Source organism: Bos taurus, chromosome 2, assembly GCF_002263795.3.
Source record: "Bos taurus isolate L1 Dominette 01449 registration number 42190680 breed Hereford chromosome 2, ARS-UCD2.0, whole genome shotgun sequence".
NCBI classification, from domain to species: Eukaryota; Metazoa; Chordata; class Mammalia; order Artiodactyla; family Bovidae; genus Bos; species Bos taurus.
In genome coordinates this window covers 17301201-17325225 of record NC_037329.1, presented here as the reverse complement: position 1 = coordinate 17325225, position 24025 = coordinate 17301201, and the positions used below count along the sequence as shown (strand labels likewise).

Below are 24025 nucleotides of genomic sequence, written 5' to 3'. Positions count from 1 at the left end.
CTTCATTCCTAAATTACTAAGTCTTTAGAGAGGCCAAAATTATCTCCAGACAGGGCTTTACTAAAATTGTCTGAGGTCGAGACTGGATTGGGAGGTCAGTAGCCTGACGAAATTTTCTGGCAAAAAAAGACGTAGAGAGATGGTCCTGAGCTCCGTTTGCCCAGTGACTCCTGTCTATGGCGTCAAGATGCTTTCATGAGGTCTGACGCCTTTTTCGGTTACAGGATACCAAGGAACTCCTTGCTCTCCCTTTATGGCATGCTAGGGACCTACTGGCAATATGACTTATTTTAGAAACTTTCCTAAAAATACAGACTTTCCTAGGAAAGACAACTTATGTTTCTCAAACTGCTGAATATTTCTAGAAGAACTATATTCCATAAATTCTTAGCAGGAAACAATTTAGGAGTCTATCCTTCATCTTATATGAGGAAAATGGGATTAGGAGAAATTAATCCAGCATGGTAACTGTTTAATGGTAGAATTTAGAGCTCATTGCCCAGAGACACTGTTTTGAATATTTGTCTGTACAAAGATGTACAGGAATCATATACTGAAGTCTTTACATTTTTTACAAATTAGAATAGATTAGTATTCAGGCTGTTTTGTTTTTGTATATAGACTGAAATGTAGAAGCACTCATTTTTAAATGAGATTTTAATTTTAATGGCTTTATTAGTATGAATAATGGAAGAAATTAAGTAAAAGAGAAAAGCCAGTGTGGCCAAGAGCCAACATTTCTTCCCCTTTTAAAGAGCAGCAGAAGATTGGTTACAACACCTAATTTTAAATAATTATTTTAATATTCCCAATGAGTGGGAAAGAAGTGAACAACAAAACCCATTCAAACTATGCTTTAAATCATATTGCTTGGATCAATATAACTAATTAAAATAGCTGCATATAGGAGGTACACACATTTCTGCTGGTAGTTTTTATACTGCATTTCTGGCAGAATTGCTACAAAAATTCTATCTGAAAAGACACATTTTTCCAAAGAGTGGCAACTAACCTTCTATTGGAACAGATCAAAGCAGCGGGGCCTTGCGGCCTCTGGCTCTATGTTAGGCCTCTCCTCTGCAGCTCACAGGATGGGCCCGCCTGAAGGGGCTGCAAACAGCAACTCAGGAGGTCCACACGCCGAGCTGCTGCTACAAATTCTATAGCTCCAGGACACAAAATGTTTTGCCCTCCAGTTTCAGAGAATTTCAGTCCTTGCATTCAGTGTTTAGGCCAAAGAGGGGAAAAGAAAAGAATAATGATTTACTTAATTGCCCTTTTTAAAAGATATTTTTCTCCCAGAAGCTTGCTTGATTTAAAGAAACAGAGTTAATATTTGTTCTGCCGGTGTTCTCTACTTCCACCTTGGTAGGAAAAAAAAAAAGGTTTCCTTAGCTTAACTATTAACCAAACATTTCAAAGCTATTCAAAACCCGGTGCCCATACTAAAAAAAAAAGTTAACAGGCCCCTAGAAAACACAATTTGGGAATAAAGAGAACAGTAAAAACTGCACTAAAATCTTGTTCCCTTTTTGCATGCATATGTCATGGCTGCCATAATTATAATACACTGAAGAGAATTCAGAAAAAAAATTCTAGCGGAGGATTATAATCATGGTGACCATCACGGACGAGGCCCCTCTTGGTCCTCTATCAGCCGGAAGCCATTTTTATCCAGGCGCAGAAGAGATGGCTTCCACCTGGCGGTATAAGTATTCCACCTGTGTAAGCAGTTATGAAAGCCACCGTTCTATCCCTGTGGAAACCGGTAGGGGTGACTAAACCTGGCCGTGCAAGGGATAGGGTGAGCAGAAACAGGGCAATGTGGCAACAGTGAGGTTAGCATAGGGAAAAGGATGAGGGGGATTTGGACCGGGAAGGAAGAGTGGTAAGTCTGGCTGGATTTTGCCAAGTGGACTAGAATTGGCACCAATGCCCTATTTGGAATTTCCCAACATCTCACTCCTAAAATGATTTACTTCTTTGTCATCTTCAATTATTTGGCAGAAATCTGTATAGAATGAAGGAGATCGAGGCCAAAACTGAGTGAGCAGGAACAACCTAGTTAAGCAGGGCATCTAAGTCCTTCAAACAAAGGAGCTGGGCAACTGGGAGACACCCTTATCCCGAGAAACACAGGGAATCCTCTGACCCAGGGGACGCTCGCTCTCCAAAGCATCTCTAGTACTGAGCAGAATGGCAAACCCCTGGCCTGATTTCTTGGAACTGTGCCACTGTCCGGACATCCTAGAGATTGATGCTACTTGCTTCAGTCATGCAGGCAGCTTCTGGGGCACAAGTGATATGCAAAACAGCATCAGATAAGGTCCTCTGGTGAGAGCCCAAGGAGTTTCTGCACTGGCAGTGACGCACTGTAAATGACTCTGACTGTCCCTGGGTATTATGTTTATCCTGTACCTTTATACTGCTTTCATTCTTTGGAATTTCTTTCTGGCTTCCCAAAGGACTCCTTCTCACTCCCCCAGTGAACACCGGAAGTCAAAGACATAACGCTCTTTTAATAAGGAGCCACACGGAAAGTAGGGAATTTAATTACAGCACTCATCACTTTCCTTTTCAATGATTTGCTTTCTAAGGCAACAAAGGAATGGAAATATTTTCTTTTAGAAGAATATTTGTTTTGACTCTTGGTCGCTTCTGAACTTCAAACAGCCTTTTAAAGCTCCCTTTGCTTTAAAGGACACAAATGGAAAGTAAACATTCCTAAAAATGGATCTGGTGCTCCATGCATTCAATATGACAAAGCATGTTGAAGTTTTAGTTAAAGAAATGCAAAAGAATCCAAAGTTCCCAAATTGCACAATCTCTATTTCCAAACCTTGACTGACTTGAGTCTCTTTTTTTCCCTAACACCCACTTCCTCTGTTGTTCTCTTCTCTGACTTTGCTCTGTCTCTCTAGGCACCCCCATCCCATCTGTTTATCTTTTCTGCCTCTCACATCATCTCTCTTAGCTCTCTAATGTCTCTGAAATTTTCTGTCTCTGTCTCTGTGTATGTATGTGCCTATCTCTCTCTTTCATATCTGTCTCTCTCTCTCTCTCTCTCACTGCAATACTGCCAGAAAACTAGAAAGAGCTCGTAAAATTTGTCATTTGCCTTATTTTGCAGCTGAAGCACATTAATTTCATGGTCAATATTTGCTTCTATAAATCAAAAGATTAATAGCAAGATGTTGCCAATATCAGGATGAATTTGTCCCCATAACAAGACAAAACAATTAAGGCTGTATCTCCAACTATGTCAAAAGCCGTTGTGTCCGTTGCAACAACTGAGGATCTTTTTACATGTGCTCACACGATATTATCTGCCACCCACATGACAGAATGGCGCAAGTTGAGAACTTAAATCTAACACAGAATTTAATGATACATTTTTACAGAAATTCACCATGTGCCTTGGGTTATACAAATACTATAACTTTTCATTGAGAGGGACAAAGTACTTTTAAGTATATCAAGTAGACTTATAAACTGTTACATGGATTACAATTATCCCATGTTTTCCTGATGAAAAAATGATCCTCAGGGATAAATGATTCCATGACAAAGCAAATATACAAAACAAAGCCAATTATGGACCCAGAGCTAGAAAAAATTTTCTTGCCAAATCAGGTACTAACATAATAGCAAAAGGGACACTGAGCAATAGTATCTACTAAGAGTTCCCATAACACCGGGTCTCTAGGACCTTGGAAAGAGTAATACATGTTGGTCTTAATCCACTCATTTTTTAGCAAGAGTCTATCGAACCCTCAGTGTTTATACCCCTAATCTACCAGTGAGGTAGAATAAAAGAAGCTGACGCTCTTTTACTTCCCAAACTACTTGAAATCCTGCTGGGGACAATGAGATAAAAACACCTTCCTCCCACCAAGAGGTTCTAAGCTCTTTCCTAATAGTAGTATTAATTCATGTTTAAAACATGACAAAACTGAAAGAAAAGGGATTTTTTAGGTGAGGTGGACTGAAGTGGTAATACTAAAACAAAAAGGAGAATTTCACAAATGTCTATTGTATCCATACAAAATACATTTATTCTCATGACAGACAACAGTGCCTCTTGAGGAGTTAAACTTACCTGGTTTCCAGAGAGATTGCTATGCTCAATGGTCTAAATAAGCATGAAGCCATTGAGTTTATATTTAAACTAGATGGAACATTAAAAGTTTGAAATGTGCCTATCATAAAAATCTTGTGACAACATACAAATCACCCACGTTACTCAATTTTATTACAGGCTACCAGACACTATTCTATCAATCTCAATGTGAATTCTTGAGCATGTACAATCATCTGCTTAAATATACTTCTTGAAGATAATAGGAAAGAGAGAGAGAAAGGGTTCTGGTCATATTTTTCATGAAAAAGTTCCCAAAGGTGTAAAGGCAGATCAGTCGGCAATGCTTACCTTGGTTTTTAAGATTACAATTCACGTTCACTTCTGCACTCGAGCACTGTATGAGGTAGTAGACTGAGAGATAAATAATTTCATCATTTCAACCTGTGCTCCCATGAAATATGGTGCTAGGAAACAGCCAACACAGTGCGTCTGGACAAATCATACGTCCTGCAATTGCCGCTTAGCTCTAATTACTATTGAGGTTTGCAACTTGATTCCAGGGAGAGGGCAGACTATCTTCTGACGACACTGAACCAAATATATCCTAAAAGACTGACACTTACTTTCTTTCCTGTAATTTTTCTGAGTATCTCCCAGCTACTCAGTAACTACCACTCTGCTATGGTAAAAATTAAACCAAATCATCTGACACCCACCTATCCTTTCCAACAAAGCAATTTAATTCTCTTAGAATATGTACTTATTGCAACAATTTGGAATTTTTAGTATCACTCTGACTTGAAAGGACTGTTGTTTTTTTTTTTTTCTTTTCTAGGTGGGCAACTAAATCTTTATTTTGAAATTGCTTTTTATTTAAAAAAGGAAAATGTTCTCAAAATATGAACTTGACTTATATTCTGCCAGTCCTGAATAATTTATTTGCATACCATTAGATCCAGAAAATTTGTTTCCTTTTCTGTGGAATTTTAGGTTTAAACTAAATATTCACAATGTATAATTTAAAAAGACTAAAGCAGATAATTTGATGTGGATGCCATTAATAGGGATATTTATGCATTTCAACTCAAAAATCTAATTTCACTTATATGGGAGAATTATCATAATGAAACTAACAGTTGTGTAGGCTTGAAACTAAAATGATATATTTATTCATATATCTAACTAATTCTACTCTCCCTCTAGTGACCTCTGACCATACGATCAGAAGAATAAGGCTTCTGATATGTCAGGTTACCCAGTGTGGCTATGACCAAATGGTTATTTTGCTTTGGCACCCCACTCCAGTACTCTTGCCTGGAAAATCCCATGGACAGTGGAGCCTGGTAGGCTGCAGTCCATGGGGTCGCTAAGAGTTGGACACGACTGAGCAACTTCACTTTGACTTTTCACTTCTATGCATTGGAGAAGGAAATGGCAACCCACTCCAGTATTCTTGCCTAGAGAATCCCAGGGATGGGGTCACACAGAGTCGGACACGACTGAAGCGACTTAGCAGCAGCAGCAAGGTGATGGTCACTGATACTGTTTCATTAGCTTAGTGAGTGTTTGGCTGAATGAAAGAAACTAAAAATGACTGATGTTTGCAACGTCAGGAAGGATTTTGCACCTTTCATTGTGCAACTTGTAGCACATTTGCCAACCATGGCGAATACTTTAGTAATGATGTACAGGACAAATTACACCTACCCAAATTCAGAGATTTGGTGTATCTACTTAAGTCAGATCTGCACGGTAACGATCAGGGACAGGTAAACCCAAGGGAATAATTAGACGCAGCAATCAAGTTGGTAATTATAAAACCAGCTCTTGGAAATGGCACATATCTCTTGGCCTCAGTTGTTATGAATAACAACAACATAGGACTCTAAAAGGAACACAGTATGCTAGCCCTATACTTACTTTCCCCTAAATAATAATTGTGGACTTCTTACTCAGATAATACTTAGTTCTTTAGGATTAAAATAAAATTATAGTCACTGCTGTGGTTTTCACTTTATTTTTTATTTTATGATATACCTCTCCTAAGAAAACTCTTTACTTGTAGCAATTATGTTGATGTTTCATTTAAATTATTTTTCTTTCATGAAGCTAGACAAAACATTTCATTCTTTTTCTGCCTAATCTTAAATCATGCCTGACAGTGTATTCAAAAGCAGAGACAATCGCTTTGCCAACAAAGGCCCCTATAGCCAAAGCTAGGGTTTTTCCAGTAGTCAGGTACGGATGTGAGAGTTGGACCATGAAGAAGGCTGAGCATTGAAGAATTGATACTTTTCAACTGTGGTGCTGGAGAAGACTCTTGAGAGTCCCTTGGACTGCAACGAGATCAAACCAGTCAATCCTAAAGGAAGTCAACCCTGAATATTCATTGGAAGGACTGATGCTGAAGCTGAAGCTCCAATACTTTGATGGAATAAAGTATTGGAGCATTCCATAAAAAATTGATGGAAGCTCCAATACCTGATGCAAAGAGCTGACCCACTGGAAAAGACTCTGATGCTGGGGAATATTGAGGGCAGGAGGAGAAGGGGGTGACAGAGGATGAAATAGTTGAATAGTATTATTGACTCAATGGACATGAGTTTGAGCAAACTCCAGGAGATAGTGAAGAACAAGGAAGCCTGTCATTCTACAGTCCATGGGGGTCACAAAGAGTTACACACGACTGAGTGACTGAACAACAACAACCAATCATACCTGAAGAGTATTTTTCTAGAACATTTCCAGATCTTGCACACTAGTCCACTGTAAGGTTCCCCAAATTCTTTATTTGTACCTCTCATAGGTCCTTAATTTAGTTCAGTAGTAGTAATATAAAATGTGGTCCCTAGATCAGCAACATCAGTATCATCTGAGAATTTGTAAACAGAGCAAATCCTGACTTCATCCCAGATCTGCAGAGTCACAAATGCTTGGGGTGGGATCCAGCAATCTGTGTTCTAACTGGCCCTCCAAGAGATCTGGAAGCACTCTGATGTTTGAGATCCACTGATCCATGCACGTAGGTACCAAAAGCAACAGGAGAAAGAGATAAGGAACATCTAAGCCTCTGCAGGGAAAACTATAGGAGAGATTGTTGTTTAGTCACTGAGTAGTGTCCAACTCTTTTGTGACCCCTTGGACTGTAGCCTGCCAGGCTCCTCTGTCCATGGAAATCTCCCAGGTGTTTGAGAGGCTGCCGTTTCCTTTTCCAGGGGATTGTCTCAGCCCAGGGATCAAACACATATCTCGTGCTTGGCAGGCGGATTCTTTACCACCGAGCCACCAGGAAAGCCCATGGGAGACATACAGACTTATTTATTAACACAGAGATAGGGTTTCAGTGGTGATCTAAAGGATTGGAAGAGTCTGGATGAATCTGAAGGAGGCACCAAGGATCCCTCATCTGCTAACCCATTGTTTGTGCCCTTGAGTTAATGCAGCTGCAGCGATTCCAAGATCTTAGTTCATCAGTCACCATTTTTCTTTAGTCATTCCATTCTTTAGGAAAACAAAGACGTTCCTCATTCTTGTTAGCTGCTTAGTCTACTAACTACTCTCTTTCCCCTTAATTTTTAACTTCTTTTAGAGCAGCCTACACTTCCATTTTCACTTTTTCTTTTTCTTACTATTCCTTCACTTCGCAAATCCCCACTACTTCCCCAAGAGACTTCTCTCCTTTGGTGGTCTTTATTTCACTGCCTGGCACCATGAGTCTTCCAGGTACCACAGATGCTAAAACTTGAGGCTCTATTTGACTGTTTCCTCTTCACTGCTCCTGAATTAAGTAGTTACCTTTATGAGCTCTTTCACTTCCTTCCCCTTTTTATACCCATTACTTAATACCTCCATTTAGGTTCTCATAAGCTATTCACTACAATCCTTTAATCATTGTGGTCCCACTGAGTCAACTGAATTCTTAAGAAGGGTAGTTCAAATCAATCATTTTTCTATTCAAATATCTTCCATGACTCAATTCAGTGAGTTATGGGCTTTGAAATCCAATACACCTGTTCAAATCCCTACTCTGATACTTACCAGCTGGCAACATTAAAGGAATTAACTGGCTAAGCCCCAGTTTTCTCAGCTGACAAGTAGGAATAAAAGAGTAATCATATCTCATGAGGAGACCAGAAGGAAATAATGCATGTAAATTCTTAAAGTGCAAAGAACCCTGAAGGACTTAGTGAATAATAAGCATTATTATCATCATCCCCAAAGCCATTGCTGCAGAATACAACCCCAGCACCTCAGTTCAGCATTCAGCGGCATCCTCAAGCTTAACTGAAAACCAACTCCTTACTCACACTTTTAATGTTAAACTGAATTATTCTTTAAGGACAAACACTAAGTCTCAGTTTTCTATCTCTGGCTCCTCAGGCAGTGTCTTATACCTGGTAATCGCTCCAGAAGTGTCCACTGCATGAAGCACGGGCCTTGTACAAACACACTTTCTTAGTTCCATTGCTTTGTTTATGCTGCCATGCTTCCCCGGATGCCCTTTCTTCACTGTCCCCTTTCAAATCCTCTCCATTTTCAAGTGGCATTTTAAATACTCTCTTTCAGGAGGTCTTCCCACTTCCATACGAAGGAAATATCTTGCTCTCCTCTGAACCTGCAATACGTTTCATCTACACTTTCCTAATGGTATTTAAGACATTCTACATTCTACATTTAAGATGCATTGTACATGCGTCTTCTTCCCCAAGGAGCTATAAGCTCTTCTTGGTTAGAGAGCAGACTTGACTCACTGCTGTTTGCCTATAGTTCCTTGTCCACAGAAGCACTCAATAAATGTGTTAAATGAATGAATGAGGTAAAAGAAATATCTACATTCTCATTATAAGAACTGTGCTACTGTATACCACCTGATTAAAAGTTTTCTTTCTCATTGATAATTATGATGGTCTCCAAAGAGTAAATGGATTATGAAAATTACAGAAATAAGAGGACTCCTAATAACTGGGGTGTGTTCCTGACCTTGGGTTTAAAGTTAGTATTCTAGAACTCAGAAGCATTTTTCACAGAAACAAAGTGATAGATGGTCACTGGATTCCTGGGATAGTTCTCAAAAGGTTGATTAACCCACAAAGGTGTTAGAATATTACCCCAGCAATAGCAACTCAATGCCATCAATATTATAAGGAGTCTTGAAAAACAGTCATTATCCTGTGTTTATGAAAATGCTCATTCTTCCATACAAAACAGAAAACCATGAATTTTGTTTCATTCTTACACTCAGAAAGCTGTAACCAAAAGCCTGTTTTCTTGTGTATTCAAATGATTAACCTTCATTGCTAGAATGAATGTGATCTGGTTAGAGACAAATTTTAACTGTCAATTATAAACTGTAAATTTAGAAAATGGAAGTCCTCTCTATAAATCCGTCTATACGCTTGAATTTTTAGAAATCATAACTTATTTTCTTTTTTACTTACAGCTCTAAATTTCAGCTCCTTTGTCTTCATTTCACATAATTTAAAATTGACTATGGCCCCTGATACTCTAGCTTCAGTTCCTTTACCACATCTCCTAACAAATACATAATGACCTGTTAACAAACTTTTAATTACATTCATTAGGGGAGTCAGTTATTTTAAATTAACTCTTGAGTGAGTAAATAATTCCTTTTTAATGGAAAAATGATTGCTTTTCCAATTATCTGAATGGCAATTTTGGATTCCCACAAATTTATTTAAAGTAGGCAGCTTATAAACAAGAAGTTGCCTATGAAAAAAGACATTTTCACTCTTCCTTTTTGCTGCCTCCAGCACTGAGCTAGACGTTCTTGAGGTCCCTGGTCCTTAAGAAGTTGACCATCTATTTGGAAAGCAAAAATAATGTATCTGAAATAATTAGACTAATGCAAAGACACAAAACATTTTGTGTTAATTACAAGCGCTGATAGAGAAGTACAGAAGAGATACAGGGCACGGGTCTTTGTTCTGTTTACAAGGAGATCAAACTGGTCAATCCTAAAGGAAGTCAACCCTGAATATTCATTGGAACGACTGATGGTGAAGGTGAAGTTCCAATATTTTGGTCACCTGATGTGAAGAGCTGACTCACTGGGAAGGACAATGATGCTGGGAAAGACTGAAGGTAAAAGGAGAAGGGGCAGCAGAAGAAGAAATGGTTAGATAGCATCACCGACTCAATAGACAGGAGTTTGAGCAAACTCCAGGAGATAGTGAAGGACAGGGAAGACGTGTGTGCTGCGGTCCATGGGATCGCAAAGAGTTGGACAGGACTTAGTGACTGAACAACAATGTATCCTAAGCACCTGGAGCTGATTATGAGCTCAAAAAAACAACTGTGATACAGAAAGGAGAGACAAACAGGGGTTAGAATGGCTGCAGACAGTTCATTGTGAAGACAGGACATTAGCAAGACCTTAAAATATAGCTGTCTCTTGGTACCTGCTCTGCTTGATACCAAAATCCATGGGTACTCTTTATAATGCTGTACTATTTTCATATAACCTGCGTGTACACCCTCCTGTAAACTTTGAATCATCTCTGCTGCTGCTCCTGCTAAGTTGCTTTAGTCGTGTGTGACTCTCTGCGACCCCATGGACAGCAGCCCACCAGGCTCCCCTGTCCCTGGGATTCTCCAGGCAAAAATACTGGAGTGGGTTGCCATTTCCTTCTCCAATGCATGAAAGTGAAAAGTGAAAGTGAAGTCACTCAGTCGTGTCTGACTCTTAGTGACCCCATGGACTGCAGCCTACCAGACCCCTCCGTCCAAGGGATTTTCCAGGCAAGAGTACTGGAGTGGGGTGCCATTGCCTTCTCCGTTGAATCATCTCTAGATTACTTATAAAATCTAAAACAATGTAAATGCTATGTAAATAGTTGACAGCCCACAACAAATTCAAATTCTGCTTTTTGGAACTTACTGTAATTTTTTTTTTTAAAGAATATTTCTGATCAGTGGTTGGCTGAATCCACAGATGTGGAACCCAGGGATATGGAGGGCTGCCTGCATTTGATTTCTTGGTTCTTCCTTTCACTCACTAACTACATCCAAACTATTAACAAGCTTTGTTACTCCTACCTCCAGCATGTACTGCAAGTCTTTCTACATGTTGCTGCCTTCTCGTCCAAGTCATCAACATTTACCTGGACTACAACTGAGGGCTCTTAACAGATCTTTCTGAGACAACTGAGGTACGCCGATACTTGGTTCTCTACGCAACAGCCAAACAAATATTTAAAACTACAAATTGTGTTACCTAGTGCATAACGGTTCCTCACTGCACTTTGAATAAAATAAACACCTTACCATGGCCTGTAGTTACTGTACGATTAAGCCCCTGTTTATTTCTAAAACCAGCCTGTATCACCTCTCTTTACCACCCCTCTCCCCCATCTCTACACTTGCGTTCTCTTTCCCAGACGTGGCAAACTCATTCTTATCTCAAAGCTTCTACCTCTTCTGTTCTCTCAGTGTGGAGCTCTCTTCTCCCAACTCAGTTGTGTCTCAGTGCAGCAGAGACACGACTGAGGACTTCAGCAAGGCCTTCCCTCAGTTACGCTGTTCTGTTCTATTTACTCCATTCACGTATGTCTCTAAGATAATCTCATCCTATTTGGGTTCTGGTTCAGTATCTCCTTTCACTAGAATACGGGCTCCGTGAGAGCAACAACTGTATTCTAGGTGCTCTATTCCCAGCTTCTAGAGCAGTGCCAGGCCTGTGGTAGGCATTCAAAACATATCTTAAATGAATGAATGGCTATATTTCTCCAGCCTTTTCAAGCATGATCACACTTTTCAAGAACCAAATGGTTTGAAGAACTCCTCACATATCATTACCACATTTTCCCCTTAGTATTCATTGATTATATGCAATACTATCATGAAGTCAGTAACATTCGAATAAAGGCACAGACGTTCTTCAGAGATACAGCAGGTTGAGCTCCAGGCTACCACAATAAAGCAAATTTCTCAATAAAGTGAGTCACATGATTTTTTTTTTTTGGTTCCCCAATGCATATACAAGTTATGTTCACACTATATTTAGTCTATTAAGTGTGAAAGTCTTATGTCTAAAGAAACAATGTATATACCTTAATTAAAAATACTTTATTCCTAAAAAATGCAAACCATCACCTGGGTCTTCAGTGAGTCATCGTGGTGACATCAAAGATCACTGATCACAGGTCATCATAATAAATCGTAATAATAATTTAAGAAGATTGAAATATTGTGCAAGTACCAACATGTGGCACAGAGACACAAAGTAAGCAAATGCTATTGGGAAAATGGCCTGGACAGACTTGCTTGACACAGGGTTGCCACAGACCTTCAATTTGTGAAAACAATATTATGTTTTAAGCACAATAAAGCCAAGTGCAATAGAACAAGGTCTGCCCATATTTCATTATCACCACAGGGCTGATATATATTTGGCAAGAGTATGTTGGATATGCACGAGCCATGGCATTTATTTAATCTACCAAATACTTGGTACACATTCCATTTATTGGGACACAAGGATCTTCAGTCCACAAAAATTAGGGGACCCACTGATTGATATGGAGATGATGTTAAGAGAGAAGAATGGTAGCCATCCTAGTTAAAGTGTCTCGCTTAAGGTCACAAAGCAGGTGAGCAGCATAGCTGGGACTCAGACCCTCTGAGTCTGGTTCCAGAGTTGCTATTTTAACCACTAAGCTATGCTGCCTCACTGATGTAAAGAGGAGGTACCTTCTTTACACTAGTAGAAAACCTCTTGTACCATACATACCAAGTCAGAAAAATAACATATTAGATGTCAGCTACTTCTAACTATGCCCATTTCACTCCCAAACATTTTAAAGTATAGTTTTTTTTTCTTCTCATTACTACCAAATAAAGTTCTGAAATGCTTAGCAGCAAGTGATTTCATGAAGCAATTCCATATCATGTGGAAAATCATAAGGAAAATCTAAATCAAATACCAAATCTCATTGTGCTTCTAGTATCACTATGAAAACAGCGTGATTTTCTAGGACATACTATGAAGTCAGAGGTGATAAGACAGCCTATCTTAAAATGACTTGAAACCAAAAATGGATTTGCCAGTGTGCTTTTCACCTTACCAAGAATGTTCCATTTTGACAGGTTAGAAATGAAGATACAGATCTCACCCTGATACATAAAGATTTTAAGTGTACAAATCTCAGTGATTTCTGTACAGTGTAGGGTCAGGCTGTTTATGAAGAAAGTTCAACACCAGGTTATAGAACCAAGGCAGGATTCCAATAAGCCTCAGGTTGTTTTGGCATTCATATAAGGCCTTTCATTTATTCTGCCATCTAGTCCCTCTGCTTTAAAGAGATTAATTAGCTATCTTGTGAAATGTGAATGAATCAAGGAGTTGAGTCTCCTGAGCACAGCACATGTTTTGCAACATGACCCTTATGTAATAAATCTCTTGGAAAGCAGCTCTTCTTTTCCAAATGGGGCCTGTCTTCACTTTTCTCATGTGAGACTTGGCAAGTGGGACATTTTGAGTCTGACAGGCCACTTCTCTGCTCTTGGGCTGACAACTCTTTTACAGGATGTCAGCTGAAACCTTTGCTGGGGCACGTAGGGGATCAGAACTTTTGAGTCACATCCAGTCAAGAGAATGCTCAGCTCTTCACAGGCCCCACCTCTTCTCAATAGCAGCTCAGCACTCCTGCAAGTCAGGCCAGCTCCAGTGAGCCAGCACAGAAGCATGGGAGAGGGAAGAATTGGCTGTCAACATGGAGCTGTTTTAGGGCATTCCCTTCTAACAAGTTCACCAAGGAAGACAAATCTCTGCATTTTTGTGATTTTCTCTTTCACAAAGATTTAGGAGCTTGGGGAGAGATGTGAAGGAATTTAGGGCCTTTATCATGGTGCTGGGCTTCCCTGATAGCTCAGTGGGTCAAGAATCCACGTGCAATGCACTGACACAGGAGAAACAGGTTCGATCTCTGGGCTGGGATGATCCCCTGGAGGACAGCATAGCAACCCATTCCAGTATTCTTGTCAGGAAAATCCCATGGACAGCGGAGCCTGGCAGGCTACAGTCCATGGAGTTGCAAAGAGTCAGACACGACTGAAGCGAATGAGCATGCACAGTAGCTTTAGAGTCAGACTCCAGTTTAGATTTTGCTTCTGCTACTTACTAGCAATGTGACTTTGGAGAACTGCATACTATCTGAACCTCAGTTTTCTCATCAGAAATAATACCTATCTTTTTTACACCTGGAAAGGGAAGAACAACACAACACACATAAAATTCTTAGCACAGTGTCTGTCATGGAGGATGCCTTCATAAATGTTAGTCCTCTCTTGCTCTCATCCTGGAAAGGGCCAGGTGTCTTTAGGTCCAATTTCAAAAATGCCTCCAATGTCCTTAGCACATTCCATTTTGTTCTTATTTTGGCTTTATGCCAGAGATTCTTAAATTAGGATCCATGGACCCCCCCCAAAAAAATTATATGCAAATATTTGCAACCATGCTCCTTTTTGGGAGAATTGAATCAGAGCTAATCAATTCTCAAAGGCTTCTGTGATTCAAAGAGATTTAAAATATCTGCATATGTTCCTGAAAAGTTGCAGGCAAACTCAATGTCTTTTGTAAATCAAATGTGATTTTTAATGTACTAGAAGAGCCAGTGAATAAAGGAATGCTACAATGAATCACAAGTACTTGTTTCATAAACTATACACTGAATCCAGGGTTTTGCAGATTTTACAAAAGATTCACATTTTCAATATCAGACTATTTAAAATAGCTTATATCGTGATACTATATGCAGAGTAGATAGCATCTGTTAACAATTTACAATGTAGCCTGGAGGTCAAGTTCAGGTTTAATGTAAACTGAAGAAGAAAGAACTCCAAAACGTCCCTTGTCTTAACTAGACAGAACCTTAGGTATCCTTTGCTCCAAAGACCTCATTTTATGTATGAAGAAATTGAGGTTCTGAGGTTACATGACTTGCCCAAGGTCATCTCAATAGTTATACACTGTAAGAAATAACAGCTGTAAAAATAACGACAGTGATTATGACGATGATGACAGCACTGTGATCTATTGAGCACTTACTTGATCTAGGCCTTTTAAAGACTTTAACCTCATGTACTTTCACTACCATCCTAGAGGAAGATTTTATTACCTCTACTCAGCAGATGAAGCATTCTGCCCAGGGCTCCACACCAGGAAAGGGACAACACAGGATTCAAACCAAGGCACAATTCAGAGCCTTGTTTTAGCTTGAAAGAGCTAAAACAAGAGCTTTATGCTCTTAGGCACTAAACTGCTTCCCAGAATATAACAGAACAGAGAGTCACGTGGTCTTGTATAGACAATTACAAGGTTACGTAGGAAATATATATCTATGACCTTTAAAGTATGTTTATATACTTGAACGGAGTTTTAAGAATACAGTATTAGATACTTTGCCAATGCTACCCCTCACAGATGTATACAGCAGGAGTATACGTACTGGAATAAATCCAGGTCATCCCCTGCTTATGTCAGCTTCAGACACAACCTCCCCGGCCATGCTTCTCCCAAGTCTGTGGGGCAAGGAGATGAGCCCAGATGGAGCCTACACTCTCCCACTGCCTCTTCTAAGCCACACGGTGGGCACCTGGGATTCCTTATGTCCACGCTCTGGCCTCGGAGTGACTTGCCACCATGTCTCTCTCTGTCATGGACAACAATATCCGGGCCCCATGAGGTGGCCTCTGGATGGCTGCTTTCAGGACATGTAGATTCATTTTCAGGAAATGTAGATGGAGCTTGGCCATGGGGACTGTGGTGTGAACACTCCAGATCCACTTTGTGCTCCCATGTTCTGGTACAGAACTTTGACACGTCAGAAATTCTAAAATAATACCTGGTCTTCTCAGGTTTTTATGCATTTACATTTGTAAAGGTAGGAGGACAGAATATACTTCATTTAGCAGCACAGTGGCTTGATCTTTAACTTTATGATAGATATAGGTGGGCTTCAATCTATATTTTTGTCCGAGGCTTCACGAATGGAAGGCCAGGGCAGGCTTGCCTGATCCCCTCCTTGCCGCTGCTGCTCTCTCTCAGCTTTCCTGGTCCTTCTTTCCCCTTTTCCTGTCTTTACTGGTGATCTGGTATGACCTATCTGAACATCGTCTGGTATCCAATTATGGCATGAAAAAGGAGATTCTTGAATGAGGCTCTCATTTATATTTCCTCTGTCAAAGATAATCATTTGTTTAAAATAGTCAGCCATCATAAAAGTTCCCAGGACAACTCAGTAATGACAATGTGTCTGAATTTCTATAATTATATTTGATTTGGGGTTGTCTCAAATATTACGGCAAGGATTTAGATTTAGTCAATATTTCAAGGTTTTGCCCTCAAATATTGATGTTAACCCAGTAAGTGTTGATCCTCTATAGACAAAGAAAATGAGACAATGACTAATTCATATCCTTTCCTAATATTTCTCAGACTTTACACATGTAACTTATAGTATATCTATACCAGAAATTAATCCTTATCACTATATTTGAGTTAAAGTCTTTTCTCAATCTTCAAGTTTTTAATGGGCTATCAATACCAGAAGTAAACATTTTAAGCAATAGCACTCAGATAAAAAATATAATTTTTATTTTTATTTTTTGCAAGGATAAATGTCAAGTTGATATGCCAACCTTTGTCAAGGTAGCAGCTATCAGGAGAAATATAAACAAAACTAAACAACCTCTAAATGATGGGTTCAGTTCTTAAAAAAAAAAAAGAAAACTTAAAAGTAAACTATATCAGTTTTCTCAGTACTAATGGATATTACTCTTCATTACTCATTAGCTATATCATATGCCATATAGCTGGGTCTTTTTTAAAAATCTAAAATTTAGGTTTAAAGTCAAATTTAAGAAAGCTAATTTTGAACTTTTTAACAACTGTGCTGTGTGAATTTTTGAAGTTACAAAAATAGAACTCAATACTATGTAAGGAAAAAAAGAAAAACAAATGAGAAAGCGTTCAAGGGCTCCATCAATATTTTAAATAAGCTTGGAGGAAAACCAAGTTGTGTCAGCAGTACCAAGGTCACTCAGAGCTAATGTCTATATAACTTTGGATAAAATATTTAATTTCTTTATGTTTCAGTTTCTTCAGACAGAAAAGAAACAATCAAAACAAACTCACCAAATGCCATAGAAAAGAGACTTTATAGTGAAATCTAACATTCACTTGATAAAAAGTATAGCATTTTTATCAGATCCATCTTACTTACTTTTTACTCCTATCTGTGTCCTTGTAAACCAAAAGGAATGATTTTAAAAATCACTTCTTTACTTTAATGATCTTTAAGATTGACCACAAAGCCTTTCCCCAGGATATATGTACAAATTTGTTGTTTAGCTGCTCAGTTGTGTCTGACTCTTTTGTGACCTCAAGGACTGAGCCCACCAGGCTCCTCTGTCCATGGGATTCTCCCTTCAAGAATACTGAAGTGGGTTGCCATTTTCTTCTCCAGGGGATCTTCCTGACCCAGGGATTGAACCTGCCTCTCCTGCACTGGTAGGGCTTCCCTGGTGGCTCAGACGGCAAAGCGTCTGTCTACAATGCAGGAAACCCGGGTTTGACCCCTGGTTTAAGAAGATCTGCTGGAGAAGGAAATGGCAGCCCACTCTAGTATTCTTGCCTGGAAAATCCCATGGATGGAGGAGCTTGGTTGGCTACTGTCCATGAGGTCGCAAAGAGTCGGACACGACTGAGCGACTCACTATCACTATCTCCTGCACTGGCAGGCAGATTCTTTACCACTGCACCACCAGGGGAGCCCCAAAGGCACAAATACAAATTAATAAAACGAAGGTCCTTTATAGAAATACTACCCTTGCCTAGGTTAAGGGGTTTGAATCCTACATATAAACTGTATTAGGCAGTGGATGGAACATAGCTACACCACAATCTACTCAGGGAAAAACCACTGCACCTTTTTGTAGATAAAATAAAGACCAAAACTGATGCAAATTGGACATGCAGCATTGTCCTTGTTCAGAATGCAGTACAATAAAATGAACTTCTGTTTATCTTTCTCAAAATTGTTAGGAGTTCTCTTAGTGCAAACAACAAAGCAGAAAGTTCATAGAAGCAGAATCTAAACTGTTTCTATTTGGCTCTGAGCAATGTATTTATCTGTTTCATCCTGCAGAAGGAGCAGAGTGGACTGAAAAATATCCCTTAGTAAACAAGGGTAAAATCTGCTGGATAACCACAAAAATAAGAACCATTGCAACACTCGCATTAGAGTTAAATTAATTATATAGCTAACTTACAGGAAAATACCATTAAAAGCCACAAAACCTATAAACAAAATAGATGGAAGTGATACTAAAAGGAGCTAATATAGAGTTATACTTGCACATGGTGGAAATTTTCTTTTCACATGGCAGAAATCATTAACACATATGCACAGCAACAAAGAACCATCATCTCCTCTTACGGTGCAGAAGAGCTGGGTAAGAATGGAGGATGGTGCAGGAAGCAGGTTAAGGAGGCAGGTTGATAAGAGAGAGAAATGCCTTTTGCCCAGAGCTCTTTGCTTCTCTTGCTCTCTCCCTCTTTCCTTCTTTAACTTCTCTTTAGCTCTGCTTTCTGGGACATGACTCTCCTGGCCTCCTCTGGTCTCTCTATTCAAGTTGCCCTTTCTCTGAGGCTTCCTCTTCCTCTTCTGATTCTGTGGATGTGGATGTGGATGTTCGTGTTCTACCATTGGTTTTCTGCTGGTGGCCCTCTACACCCTCTTACTGGGTCATCCTCGCCTCTCAGGGCACTGTCTCTGCCAGTAACTACTACTCAGAGCCCCTCTGCCCAAGCCTCAGCTCTTTATATCCAGATATCCATTGGCTACTGCCAACTGGATGCCCCTTAGCCATGTCTAGAACCAAACTTATTTGGGCTGAGAGAGATTACTCTGAAATGGGAGAGGATGAAGCTACTCATCCTAAAGGAATGTGCACGTGTATGCTCAGTCCGGTCCGACTCTTGGCGACCCCGTGGACTGCAGCTCACCAGGCTCCTCTGTCCATGGGATTTTCCAGGCAAGAATACTGGAGTGGATTGCCATTTCTTCCTCCAGGGGATCTTTCCGACCCAGGGATTGAACCCGCGTCTCTTATGCCTTCTGCATTCGCAGGCAGGTTCTTTAACACTAGCGCCACCTGGGAAGCCCCCTGAAGGAATATCCTGAGATAATAAAAGACCTGTTTAGAAGAGGAAGGAGCTAGTGCCAAAGAGTAAGAAAAAAAACCATGAATATTTCTTACAAACCTTCACTGAACAAGAATTATATATTTTAAGAATACCTTTAACCATCTGAGTACAAGTTAAACTTAACGTTATTTGAACTTTAAGTTCAAATGAAGGATGATTCTTTGTTCTGGTGAGTTTGTTTCGCTCCTCATCAAATGTTAAAATCCGACTGAGAGACAGAAATAGAAATGGTGTTCATTTGGAATTTTCCCTGGCCTCCAAGCATTGCTCCTGTTCTATGCAAAGTGGAGAAGTTTTCAAAGGCCACTTGTCAGGGAGTGAGGCTCCAAGGTGGCAGCTGATTCCGCCCCCATCTCCTATGGGGTCAACCCAGGGGAATAATGCCAAACAAAAACAGCAGAAAAAAGAGGACAGAATTAACACATTTCTCTACCAGAATGTCTGTGTGGAAAATAAGTAGCAATTAGTTATATAAAAATGTTTTGGTGTCATTAAAATAAAAAAGAAAATTTTAAAGGTGAAGTGTTCATGTTTTCAGATTATGTTCTCCATCTAATGCTAATGTAATGTCCACAGGATATTTAAAAATGTTTAAGTGCTACAAGATTTTCATTGAAAACATGTAAGAATTTCGTCTTGGGTTCATTTTTAAAGTAAAAGTTGAAACTGAATGATGATAGGTTTTCAGAAGAACTTGAACTTGATTCTTCCCCTAGACAACTCCTCTCCTTATATTCTTCAAGTTAAATGATGGCATCTCTATGGTAACACTTGCCTCTTATCTCTTCTTTTCTTCTCACAGCCACACAACCACCAGCTCCTAGGTGTTCAGCCCTCCAATACGAATCTACCAAATTCATCTCTGACTCTAGTTCAGACTCTCACCTCTTCCCATCTTTACTAGTCCCCTTCATTCCACTTTTATTCTTCTTAGATCCATCTCCCAGGCTGCTGCCAGAACAATATAAATTGAAACACACAACTCTTCTGCTTAAAATCTTTATAAGTTCATCTATTTAAGAAATACTTGCTGAGGACCAGGACCTGTGTGTCAGAACAATGAACAATGTTGGGACTGCAGCATGAACAATACCAATGGGTCTCTAAGCCCATAGACCTTTGCCTTCACATGTGATTTACACTAATAGGGCTTAAATGGTCCTCCATGGTGAGACTTCTATCATCTGAGCTTCATTTTGTACCATGCCTGTCTCAAACATTACATCAGCAACACACGTCTGTTTCTCATTCTTTGTATCCATCATGCTAAATATTTCTCACCTGTGTGATTGTCTCCCGCTGACCCTTTGCTCTCTTTCTCTGCTTTAATCTGTGTATTTCTATCCATTTTTAGAAAGGAAATCCCTCTTTGAACAGGAAAGGCTGGGTGAAGTATCCTTCCACTGTGTTCCTGTAACACTTCATTCCACATCACCATACCTACCTCTATCTGTCCTCTAACATACCTCTGTCTATCTGTCCATCCACAATCGTAGTAGGTACAACCTAGCTCTGTACAAATATTTATTTAACAACCACCAAACTCAAATATAATGATTTCAGAGACAATCAGTGACAAAGAAATGTTATTAATAGAGAGTTATAATTTGGAGAAGAGGACAGGAGGCAGAAGGTGTTTGGATCTCAGCTCCAATCCCATATCCATCATGGGTTAAAAAACTCTGGCAGTTCAACAAATACAGATTAAATCCAACTGACTGGATCCAGTAATCTCTGCTATACTAGCATGTTTGCCTTCCTGATGGAGGTATTAAGACTTAAGCTTGTGGTAATAAAGACTTGTCCTTTTGCCAGAGAAAAAGAAATTGAGGAAGAACTCTTTAACAGATGACTTCAAGCATTCTTCATATGGGATATAAGAAGTCCATATGAAAATATATTGAGGCAGTAGAAACTAATCATTACCTATAAATGCACAAATATGACATGAAGAAGTCTTATACCATTGGGCTACTAAAATAAAATTAAGACTTTGAGGCCTTCAGAACACTCCATGAGACAATGAGCAAGCTATTCACTCCCTGTTGGATTAAAGGGATTCTGTTTTTTAAGGTCAGGATTAGTAAGCCAAAGCTCTCTCTTCAGATGAGATATTAGAATATTTTTTTTTCCATTTAAGCTACTTCTAGTTCTAATTTGAGTAGATAATATAAAGTTAATTCTATATAAGACACACAATTTCACAGTGAAACATAGAGTTTCTCTAATAATATACCACAAAGTATACATGAATATAGCTCTTTTTCCATCTGTAAGACCTACAACTGTGAATGTCTAATTACACAGAGCTGGTGTCTACTTTAAATAGTCTCTCTGCCCATGCTATGTCAGTATATTTCTAGTATAAAATGTGGCAACTAGACCTGTATTCATTTATAATACTGATCTTGAGGGATGGGAATCAGGCTAATTTAAGAGTTTATTAAATCCTTATAAGTTTTATAACTTCATACCAGAAAAAAGCCATAATTGATTTTTAACAAATGTGTGGATAATTAGATTTCACTATTTCTCATAAATTACTAAAATGAATAGTATTTCTGTCCACAGTAAGGGAAACAATAAACAAAATAATTCCTTTGTGGTTTGAACTAAGTCTGTCTTTGTTCCAAAAACACCCCCAAAACTTGTGCCATGAATAAATATGTCAGTGGGCTTGAATTTCTGTCAACGTTCTTGGGATGATATATTTAACACTCATAATGTTTTTCAATTGACATATGTCTATTGCTATCACATTAAGAAACTAGCAAGTTCAAATTTTTTTCCTGCTTCATTATTTAATTACATATTGATAGGTTGTAATTGCTGGCTAAACACCTTAGATATTAATTGCTTAACTAGTGATAATTCTTTGAATATGGTATAAGTTTGTGCATGTATACACATCCATACACACTGATATATTCTTCATTTTATGTTTTTATTTATTTATGTTGCAAATTTAAGGACCACAACTTCCATTCACAAGCTCAAAGCCATTTATACATCTACTATGAAACAGGCTGTGTGTTCATCCTGAGTAAGACATGGTCTCTGCTCTCAAGAAGCTAGTAGGGAAAGTACAATGAGCATATGTTACAAGGGCAATGAGTGAGTTACATACATCCTTTCTGGGTACATACCACAGATTAAACCATATCTTAAAACTGTGACAATTGAACACACAAACAAGCTGATGTCATAGGTTTATCTATCTTGCTTTCTCAAATCAAAACCATGGGGGAATGTGTGGCTGTCTGTGTGTGTACAGTCACTCTGAGGTCATCTTTGAGGCAAAGAAAGAAAATAATTTCATGCTCTCATCCACCTTACTCATCCATGTATTCATAGTTGCCCTGACCAGAACTGAGACCCATTTAGGAACAACTCAAGCATCAGGATTATTAATTCTCAATCAAGATGATTCAGAACTGACTAACCTTTGTACCCAAGGTGAAGCAGTTCTTTTACATTTCAAAGTCATTTATTCTGTTCCTGAAGCCTGAAAGTCACACTGGCCCTTCACTGTTTGTTCAGCTGATCACAAATCAGAGGTAATGACATTTACATTGCTAATTGACTTTGCCCCAACTGTTAACTGTGTTAACTCCTGGTTTGGTGTACTTTCTTCTACTTGAGAAAAGCTTATTTGACCTTCTGCATGAAACTTTAACTAGAACTAATTATCTGAACAAGAACATTCCCATACTCATACAACCACAAACATGCATACATATTAAATAGAGAAATGTAGGAAATTCTCTAATTACCTATTCTGTATTCCTAGTCCATGAGAAACAGAACTAATGGGCAAAACAAATTAAAGTTTGTGTTATTAATTTACCCATATATAAACATTAAATTACTTGAAAAATCGGGGCATATTAGAGGAGTACCTTTCAGGCAATATGGTTGACCTAAGTCGATGTGATGATGACCTCTTACCTTAGGCTTGTAGAATCAAGACAAATAGAAAAAAGTATACATTTCAATGGATGAAATCCTGAATAATGTGGAGAATAGTCACAAATAATCTGACTTTCCTGTACAGCAAATTTCAAGCAACTAAATCTTTGCTTCTTGAATGTTTCTCTGATCACAGTTATTAGACTATATTGACTATTACTGGTGTGAAATGAAAAATGAGAATTCCAAACTCAGTTTCCTTTATTAATGAGCACTAAATGACCTGAAACCAAAGTCAGATAACTAAAAACATCCCACTGGTTTGCTTAAAGTATAACTGGTAGAGTTTAAAATATCTGCTAATTGTTAACTGTTTTAATCTGTTGCTTGACCAGTCAAGAATAAGTATCAGTTCAGGTCAGTTGCTCAGTCGTGTCCGACCCTTTGTGACCCCATGGACCGCAGCATGCCAGGTTTCCCTGTCCATCACCAGCTCCTGGAGCTTGCTCAAACTCATGTCCATCCAGCTGGTGATGCCACCCACCCATCTCCTCCCCTGTCGTCCCCTTACACACAGATATTGAGGTCACAATTCAGATGCTCACATCTCAATAAAATCCTTACTATGAATTTTAACACTTATAAGTTTGTAAAGTGTTTCGAGATTAGTCAATAGCCTACATAGTTTGAATAACATTTTATTCTAAAGTCTAGTAAAATGTATAAATCGGGTTTGAGTTAAATTCAATGCAATAGGATTTAATGTGTGCTTAAAAATAATAATCAACAATTTGGAATAATTTTCTATG

The 24025-nt window shown here is 38.9% G+C and overlaps 1 protein-coding gene across 11 annotated transcripts in view; it reads right to left on the bottom strand.

Moving 5' to 3' along the window:
• The window catches only part of ZNF385B (zinc finger protein 385B), a 366359-nt gene that overhangs the window by 117018 nt on the left and 225316 nt on the right, over nt 1–24025 (bottom strand). Inside the window, exons 1-2 of one of the 11 annotated variants that reach the window (XM_059876397.1) lie at nt 4430–4609; nt 1013–1214 (exon numbers count right to left, since the gene is read on the bottom strand). The gene's annotated coding sequence lies outside the window, so the exon portion shown is untranslated. 11 annotated transcript variants of the gene reach the window in all.